Source organism: Peromyscus leucopus, chromosome 22, assembly GCF_004664715.2.
Source record: "Peromyscus leucopus breed LL Stock chromosome 22, UCI_PerLeu_2.1, whole genome shotgun sequence".
Lineage (NCBI taxonomy): Eukaryota > Metazoa > Chordata > Mammalia > Rodentia > Cricetidae > Peromyscus > Peromyscus leucopus.
Genome location: NC_051081.1, coordinates 29,693,694 through 29,700,716, shown reverse-complemented (window position 1 = coordinate 29,700,716; position 7,023 = coordinate 29,693,694).

The following is a 7,023-nucleotide window of genomic DNA, read 5'->3' as shown; positions in this document are numbered from 1 at the left end:
GAGATGGTCTTAGAATGGAAGCCATCTCTCTTGAGAGCCATGGGGATAACAGAGACTTCCTCCCATTTTATCCTATTGGGCAATTCTCTAAGTTCAAATGTTTTGCATTTGGGTGCATGGAAGAGATTTATGTTTAAATTCACTGTCATTTTGGTGGTTAACAAGATATCAAGAAATTACAGCATGTGCACTGGCCATTGACTTACTTTTCCTATCCTTTTTAAAAAACATTTTTAAAGATTTATTTATGTAATATGTTTATAATACATACGCGCACGCGCGCGCGCATGTGTATGTGTGTGTGTGTGTGTGTGTGTGTGTGTGTGTGTGTGTGTGTATGCTTTGTCTGCACACCAGATGAGGGTATCAGGTCCCATTGTAGATGGTTCTAAGCTGCCATGTGGGTTCTGGGAATCGAACCTGGGTCCCCTGCAAGGTCAAGAAGTACTCTTAACTACCGAGCCATCTCTCAGGCTCCTCCTATCCTTTGGTTATCAGTCTGTTACTTTCTCCAGGTCCTACCTTGAATAGTCAGTGTCTTTTCTTTTCCTTTTGTTTTTCTTTTGTGCCTGATGTCTTTTTTTAAATTTATTTTATTTTTTAAATTCATTTTACATACCAATCACAGTTCCCCCTCCAACCCTCCTTCTGCTCCTTCTCATCTCCCCCAACCCACCCTCATCTACTCACTCCCTCAGAAAGGGTAAGGCCTCCCGGGGGAGTCAACAGGCCTGGCACATGCAGTTGAGGCAGGACCAAACACTGCCTCTTCCCCCAACTCTCCGCCACTTGAAGACTGAGCAAGGCATCCCATCATATGGAATGGCTTCAAAAATCCAGCTCATGTACCAGGGATAGATCCTGGTCCCACTGCCAGGGGACCCACAAACAAATCAGGCTACAAAACTGTCGCCCACATGCAGAGGTCCATGCAGGCTTCCCCTGCTGTTGGTCTAGTGTCCGTGTGCTCCCACAAGTTCTGGTCATCTGTCTCTGTGGGTTTCTCTATCATGATCTTGACCCCACTTGCTCCTACAATCATTCTTCCTTGAATAGTCAGTGTTGTTGTTTTTTTTTTTCATGTGCTACTCTAGGGCATGAACTTTTCTTATTATGGAATTTACCAAATTTTATGTTTTTGACCACTTTTCTTGGTTTCTACCAGAATCCAAATCTCTAGCCAGACAGAAATCTTGTCTTTTTCTCTCTTAGATCCACAGCACCTGTACTGTCTGGCATCTAAGCAGAGTAGAGGTGAGACATGCCTGGCACACAGTGGGATTTGCTATACTAGTTTGTTGAAAAAAAAAATCAATGCATGAAATTGTATATGGGAGAGAGTGTTCCCATTCAAATTATGTACCTTTTAGGTGTTTCTAGCAAGATCCTAGGAAATTCGCTCCTAACTCAATGAGAGGCAGTGATTTTGATGGAGAAGAGATGTTAGAGATGCCCATCCAGACAACCATTGTTTCTTTGCACTGTTTCAGATTATCTGAATTAAATTAGGACTGAAAACAAAATTACATTACACTCAAGTGACTTCAGTGACCCAAATTATTTGTTAATAACGTTCCTTACACAAATGTAATAGGTAATCGTTTTTGTGATATTCAGGGAATACTTTTTATCACTTTTGAGAGGGCTTTTATCAGCAGTGGTACGGGCTCCTGTATGTCGGAATCTCAGAATCGATGAGAAGTCCAATATTAATCGTCTTAAAGGCATCAATCTTGTTTTGCGCCTTCATGCTCTGTGTTTGTAGAGCATAGATTAAAAAAAAAGTCCTGCAGCCTCTCTCTTCTTGGGCAGAGAAGTCCCTGGTCCTTAGGCATATTAGTCGTTTTTTTTTTTTTTTTTTTTTTTTTTTTTTATTTAGTTTGTGTGTGTGTGTGTGTGTGTGTGTGTGTGTGTGTGTGTGTGTGTGTGAGATGTGGTGCTGTGGCTCAGTGCTGGGCTTTCTTGTGACCCAGCAATGCCATTCTGTGTCTCCAGTTCTAGGTCCTTGCCCAGATTCTGTGAAGGACACTGCACATTGGATCGTCTTGGGCAGGGTCTCCAAACACTGTTCCCTGTATTCCAGTGTGTGCTGCATGGTGCTAACACCTCTAAGGCCAGCTCTTGAGCTGCTGTGGAATCTGCAAACACTGTCTTTATTTTTAATCCAGGGTTATTAAACTGGGCATTCTCCACTTATACCTCTTCCTTATAATCATCCCAATACGGAACCTTTCATCCTACCTCTTGAGGAGATACAAAGTGACCTAGAACATGTAGCATCAGACCTATCACAGAGGAACCTGTTGTCCCATCTGATGGTTTTTTAGTGGCGCTCTTACCCTGAGAGAAAAAGTCACGAAACACGACAGAATCCACTAACAAGAGTTTTATTAAGACAAGGAGAAAGGGATAGATGTGATCAGGCCTGTGGAAGGACACATGTGTGAAGGGGGTGGGGGAACATGGGGCCTGCCTTTTAAGGGCCAACTCGTACCTGCACACACAGGCCCACGTGGCTACTCATGCACGAATGCATGCATGTGCATAGATCATGTGGTCACGCCGCGAGATTATGTGACCATGCAGCCATGGAGCATGGGTTACTTAGGACGTATGACCCGGAAATGACCAGGCCGAAATTACTAAGTGTCCCGATGGGCATGCGTGACCATGGGGGTGTGGTTGGAATTCCTATCACTATCTAGTGATGAGAAGGACCAGACTTTCAGAGCACAGGGGCTTACGTTCTTTCTTTTAACTTCCTCTGCAGCAACAGAAAAATATCAAATTATTTCCTCAGCTAGCCACATTCTCTATCATGCTCCCAGTAAGTCAGAGCAAGCAATCTATTTTACTGAATGCACTGGGTTCTAACAGGGTACAAAAAGCCCTTTTCATATGTAGAGAACATTTAAAACGAGGCTTTTGCATAGATCATTGGGCCTGTTGTCTTAAAAATTTGTGTTCTGGAAAGCAAAAATAAACACTTAGCTTTGCTGTTTTTAACATTCTTGTTTATTTTCTCTGTGAACCGACCGATTTCCATATGTCTGACTAAAGTTTACACAGCTAATGTAAGGATCCAACTACTGATCGTTTGTTGTCTTTACCTTGTAAGCGAGGAGATTTATTTCAGTTGCCGGAAACACATGCTTTCAACCGGAGTTGAGAGCACCGTGTTTGCAAGCAAAAACTAGTCAAATGCATTAATTTATCTCGTTCCCCCTTGGTGTTCACTATCAAAACCTTACACTCGTCTGGACATTCCCTAGGTCTGGATTCCATGGAAGTTCTTCGTTTTAATTATTTTGGACTTTAGACTTAAGTGACCAAAACACACTGGGCCTCTCAGAAGACAATCATACCGGGGTGCCGGGAAATGAGCACAAGTAGAACCAGTTCATTAGCTGCAAAGGTTTTTACTGCATCCCACTGAGCATGTAACCCCCTGTGGTCAAAAGCATAGCCTGTTTACCTGCATTTGGACAAGCATCTTGCCTTTGGTGCCTCTAAGAAATCTCCCAGTATATAACTGAAGCAAGGGAACTGAATACAAGTAGAATTAATATACAGACTCACTTAAAAATAACTAATGTGCTACACTTGCAGTGTCTTTTTTTTTACATTTTTATTACAATTTTTAAGCTAGCATATGAAAAAATTAGTTTCATTATGGTATCTTTATATGCATATATCATTGTATTTTGCTCATAATGTACCTCCATTATGCCTTGTACTAATGCATATATTTTTAGTCCTGCATGATTTTTCTTAAATGTTATAGATAACACTTTCATTATAAGGGAATTGCCTAGGTATGCCTGAAAAGAAGCCATAGTTTGTGGTGGTATTCTGTTCCCCAAAATGTTGTGTACCCTAATAAATTTATCTGGAGTAGAGAACAGAAAAGCCACTAGATACTTAGGCTAGAAAATGTTGGCACTCATGCCTTTAATTTTAATATTCCAGAGGCAGAAATCCATCTGGGATCTCTGTAAATTCAAGGCCACATTGGAAACAGCCAGGCATGGTGACACACCTTTAATCCCAGGGAGTGGTGGCAGAAAGCAGAAAGATATATAAGGTATGAGGACCAGGAACTAGAAGCATTTGGCTGGTTAAGCATTTGGCTGGTTAAGCTTTTAGGTTTTGAGCAGCACAGTTCAGCTGAGAGCCATTCGGATATGAGGATACAGAGGCTTCCAGTCTGAGGAAACAAGATCAGCTGAGAAGTTGGCCAGGTGAGGTTAGCTGTGGTTTGTTCTGTCTCTCTGATCTTCCAGTGTTCACCCCAATACCTGGCTCAGATTTGATTTTATTAATAAGAACTTTTAAAGATTCCTGCTATAATAATTCTATGGCAAATCAACAGAAATTAGAGAGAGAAAGAGCTATCACTGTCCTGTCCATGACAAGCTAAGTGACTGCAGGCAAGCCACTGCGTAGGTGGTGAGGGGCTAGGTGAAATCAGTTTTTCCTCACAGTGTTTGAAAATCTTTCAGGGAGTCAACAGAACTACCAATGCCAAGACACTGTCTCAAATCCACGAACTCAGATGTCGTCCCACGGGGTCCAATACCAGCTTCATGTGGTAGCGTCTCTAATCGATTTCACTTTGTGGCAGGGGCAAGAACTGTTGGACTGAATGATCTTTAAACATTTGCCCAGCTCTCACCTTGCAAAAATGATTCCTGTCTAGTTTCCTTGGAAGGAGCTTTATAGTCGATTGCAGTTGTTTTATTTAAACTGTTGGTGGCATTTTCATTGTCCGAGTCAAAATTTAAATGCTATTTAGTAGTTTGAAGAAATAACTGTTATAATTTTTCACCTTTTCAATTGCTAGCAACACATATCTAGAGAGTCAGGCCATTGAGGGGGGGAGGGTTGGCTGATCTGCCAGTCAATATACAAGTAAATGATACTATTGAGTGACTAAGAGTTACTTGACCATTGTGTCTGTGACCCAATGGCCCGACTAACTCCCTCAGGTACTTGTTCTGTCTCCCCACCCAGAGTTATTGGAAATCTATTGAATCAAAGACGTCCTTTAACTTAACGTATAGGAAACCTTTGAGTACAGCTCCAAACTTGAAGGCTGCTGGGTGGTGCTAATGAGCAGCTGGCTTGAAAAACATTGATTGCATCGATCTGATCTAAATCTTCATAGAATGTAAAATAGAATTTAGACAGCCTCTAGTTAATTGGCATATGTATGGTATAGTACAAGCTGTGCCTCTTATGCAAGTTAATTATCTTTTCTAAGCCAAAGTTCTGATGTGCAACACGGAACTAATAATAGTGCTTTTTAATTGGATCATACTGACACTTGGTTGAGAAGACTCATGCAGAAAGGTTAGCTTATCCCTGGTTACCTATTATTAGTAGAATCACGACTATTACTATTCTTATTATTGATTTCTGGCCAACGATGGTTATAGCCAAATCCCCAGTCATAAATTTATTCCCTGCTTCTCAGTCCCTGGCTTCCACATCCCCAAACTTGGTCTCTAGAGGATGATATTGTGAGAAGCTGAGGACTGAAAAACTCCTTCAAGCACTGTCCTTCAGCATTTTTTAGCATCTTCTTTGTTTAGTTTTTCCTTATCTGAGCTCTTTGTTCCTTGGATGAATCATGAGTGACCTGGCTCTTTTAGACTTCTTGTACTTCCAGTTCTTCATGTATTCACTCACTTGCTTATTCATTCATATATCTAGTCACTTATTAATTTTCTCATCCAAATCAATACTTGGTATTTTAATACACTGAAAAGCTTCTTTCTCGAGGTAGAAATAGTTGATAACCAAGTGAATAAACACAGCTATTCTCTTTTCTGCTGCTTTGAGAGTTAGGGCATTCCTCCAAGTAGAAAGAGACCTACAGGGCAACTATATATTGCCTCTGAGAGGCTATAAGAGCCGCTCCCTCCCTCAAAGCCAAAGCCACATGTGTAGGAGAAATGGTCTTTCTGGGATGCCAGGAGAGACAGGTGGTATCTAGATGGCAGAGCCTAGTCTATTGCCTGGCATGTGGTGACACTATTATTCTGCCTCTGTTCTTTGAGTACTTGTATTGAACTTCCAGCTACCAGCATCCATACTGTCAGACAAATAGCAGTGTTCAACATTATTTATTTATTGGAGGTGTGGCCAACCTCTATGAGGTGAGAATTGCAATTGACTACCTGGGCTTGAAATCCCAAGCAAATTTGGGATTTCCAAATCAGACAGGTTTACCTGTATTCCCATTCCTCAGCAGGCTGAGGCAAGAGGATTAGCAACTTGAGGAGAGCCTAGGCTACATAGCGAGACTGTGACCTCTCCCTTCCCGGAAGCAAAGTATACAAACTTGTGCTTGTTGCCTTGGCATCACTGAGGCTCTTAGAGCTTGACAAGGATGAGCAAACCCCAGTGAGCTTCTCCATGTGGTCACCTCAGTGCTAGAGCGATGACACTGGTGTTAGTGTTGCAGCAAAGTTCTGAACAAGGTCTTCCTCTTCTGTCCATGTGGAACCTGCCGGCTAAAGGGAATGACTAGGGCCTCAACTTGCATCAGGGACCCTTGCTAACCATTGTTCTTTCTAAAGAACGTCATAGGCACCTGCAGTACTGATGGTTGTTTGGTTTGGTCATTTTCTGTGCACTGGAGATTTTGAGAAGGGCTGTCATGCATGTCCACCTTCATTGATTCAGAAGCTGTGTTTCTGTCACTTTCTGAAATGTGTCCTCTGTGTATGCACCATGCCATAGAGCATTAGCATAATTTTGACCTCTCCTTTGGGAGATCTGGATGAACCTATAAAAAAATTGGGAAGGATGTGTCTATACAGGCAGGTGCTCAGCATTCAAGGATTTGATTGTGGAGAGTTTTTAACCTGACCTGAACAGTTTTCTAGGTCTTATAAAGACAATTTGTGCCAGGCTGTGGTGACACACACCTTTAATCCCAGCACTCGAGGGGCAGAGCCAGGTGGATCTCTGTGAGTTCGAGGCCAGCCTGGGCTACAGAGTGAGTTCCAGAAAAGG